Source organism: Apteryx rowi, unplaced genomic scaffold, assembly GCF_003343035.1.
Source record: "Apteryx rowi isolate R43461 unplaced genomic scaffold, aptRow1 scaffold_56, whole genome shotgun sequence".
Taxonomy (NCBI): domain Eukaryota; kingdom Metazoa; phylum Chordata; class Aves; order Apterygiformes; family Apterygidae; genus Apteryx; species Apteryx rowi.
This window is the reverse complement of record NW_020450827.1, coordinates 438,148-439,999: the sequence shown is the minus strand read 5'-3', so window position 1 is coordinate 439,999 and position 1,852 is coordinate 438,148.

Sequence of the window (1,852 nt, the reverse complement as noted above, 5' to 3'; positions counted from 1 at the left end):
TGGGATGCTCCCAGGCTGGCGGGATGCTCCCAGGCCGGCAGGATGCTCCCAGGCCGGCGGGATGCTCCCAGGCTGGCAGGATGCTCCCAGGCTGGCGGGATGCTCCAAGGCAGTGCCGCCATCTCCACGAACGGGGCTCGGCCCGGCCGCCCTGCTCCCGGCCCCTCTCCCTGCATGTGCAGCAGCTCCCCCCCCGCCCCGGGCAGGCGTTTGCGTGCCCCCCGCAGCCGAGGCGTACGCGCCCGGCAGAAACTCTCCCCACAATAAACACACTGTGACTCCCCGCCACGTCTGCCGACAGCCGCCGCGCGAGGGGCCGGGCAGCGCCTCTGCCTCCGAGGGGGGGCTGGCGTCCCCTCGCCCGGGCGTCTCGGTCCGAGAGCCCAGCTTCCCCGCGCCCAGCTGAGCCCGGGAGGGGACACCCCACTCTTTTAGGGTCCTCCAGGCCTCGCGTGTTGCTTCGTGGGGGGCAGGAGCCAGGTGGGGCTGGGGGACAGGAGGTGGGATGGGAGTCAGGGGCTGGGGGGGGGCCCAGCGACCGGTGCCAGGCTCCCCCAGCGTGGCGCCGGGGCCGCGCTCCCCCCTGCTCTGAGCCCTTTCCTTACACCAAGGGTGCTCTGCTCTCTCCCGCGTGTGCCGGAGCCGCCAGCGAGGCGTCCCCGGAGCTGTGCCGTGGCTGCTCGACGTCCCGGGGAAGGGTGCCGGGCAAGGCGGCTCCGGGGTGCCGTGGGGCGCGTGGGAGCAGCAGCAGGCGTCGGAGGGGAGAGCAGGGAGCAGGCTGCCTCCCTGGGGCTGCACCATCCGGCCTGTTCAGCCACCCGGCAGGTTTTCCAGGGAGCAATTTCCGAGTCCCACAGGGGTATAAATATGCATGTGAAAAGCCACCAATTAAGCACACAAATAAAGAGCCTCTCAAAGGCAACCCGCACCCCAGGGCGTAGTGGGCCTTTGCGAAGGGCCCTCAGYGCCAGGCAGGGAAGAGCATGTAGTCCAGGTGCCGTAGCAGGGCATTCTGCCTCAGTTTCCCCACCAGGAGCAGGAAGATTTTAAAGCAGGGAGGGCGGCAGGCTGAGAAGTGTGGGAGAGCAGCTGGAGAGGTGTCCTGGGACACCCAGAGCAGCCATGGAGAGGGGTCGGGGCGGCCCAGGCCCCCCGGGTCACAGCTGGGGGCGCAGGGCTGAGGGGAAGGTGGCACAAGGCAGTGATGTCAGGTTTAACAGCAAGGACCCAGAGTCCTGCTCCAGTCACAAGGGAGGGGGAAGAGCTTCTGTTTTCTCCAGAGCATCTTGCAATGATCCGCGCCTGCTCCAGAGTCCTGGCCCCGGCCTAGCAACACACTTGAGTCATTGCTTAAGGCTGAGTGCACACGCAAGCCAAGCTGCAGAGCACCAGGGAGTGGATTTCACTGGCACCTGATATGGAGGCGGCCGAGGTTAAACACCACTGAATCAGCACGTCAGGGCGGTGCCTGCACGGCCACATCTGCTCCCGGCCTGACTTCCTTGACGTGACCCGACAACACCCTTATCTCCACCCCAAGCCCCCGGCTCCCGGAGTCCTGGAATCCCTTGAGGCCGGGCCCGGCTCTTTTGACCCCATTACCCTGGCAGGCTGTGCAAGCCCATGCGCACCGCAGCCCTGCAGCGTGCACATGCCGTGGGGCATGSCCCCTGCCTGAGTGTCGTGAAAACACCCACCAAAACATGCTTTATTACAACAAGAAGCCCCCCCAAGGCAGATCACCCGAGGGGCATCTGGGTCCTCCCCTGCCTTTCTCGGACGCTTGCTTGCTTTGAAGCTGAGAAAGCAGCCATTTCCACGGGCAGGGGCAGGGGCAGGGGCAGGGGCAGGG